General features: G+C 44.5%; 1 long non-coding RNA gene across 1 annotated transcript in view; it reads right to left on the reverse strand.

Moving 5' to 3' along the window:
- The window catches only part of LOC119591401, a 5,449-nt gene extending 5,299 nt beyond the window's left edge, over positions 1-150 (reverse strand). The window contains exon 1 of the long non-coding RNA XR_005230345.1: positions 77-150. This is a non-coding gene — a long non-coding RNA (uncharacterized LOC119591401). The remainder of the gene's footprint in view (positions 1-76) is intronic.
- Positions 151-456: the final 306 nt, after the last annotated feature.

Below are 456 nucleotides of genomic sequence, written 5' to 3' on the forward strand. Positions count from 1 at the left end.
AGGATATGACCATGAACCAAAATGCACGTGTAAAGTCTATCCATACACAATGTAATGTTTTTCTTGCAGCACTTACAGGACCTAAAAAACAATCACTAAAATATCTTTCAGTTAGCCAAAGCACTTTCGCGAGTACTTCCACGTTTCAGACGAACTAACAGCTCTGAACCGCGTTTTGGGTATATGTAGAGAGTTGTAGTGACGTCACAAGTAAACAATGAGGACAGCCAATAGAGTGAGAGAGAGAGGGGTCCCAGCTGACCAATGGGGAAGGCCGGAGGTGGAGGGAAATACAGTGGTGAGATCTCGGCTGCCGAAAGGACGGCTTCCTTCAGAGGGTAATAAGGCGGAGGGAAGGCTACGTGGCCTCATATTTGTCTATTTATACGTATACACGGTACAGACGGACACATAGTCATTTATAATTATAGACTTTGCACAAGCCTTAGATCTCAG

This window comes from Penaeus monodon, chromosome 28 (assembly GCF_015228065.2).
Source record: "Penaeus monodon isolate SGIC_2016 chromosome 28, NSTDA_Pmon_1, whole genome shotgun sequence".
In the NCBI taxonomy this organism is placed as follows: Eukaryota; Metazoa; Arthropoda; class Malacostraca; order Decapoda; family Penaeidae; genus Penaeus; species Penaeus monodon.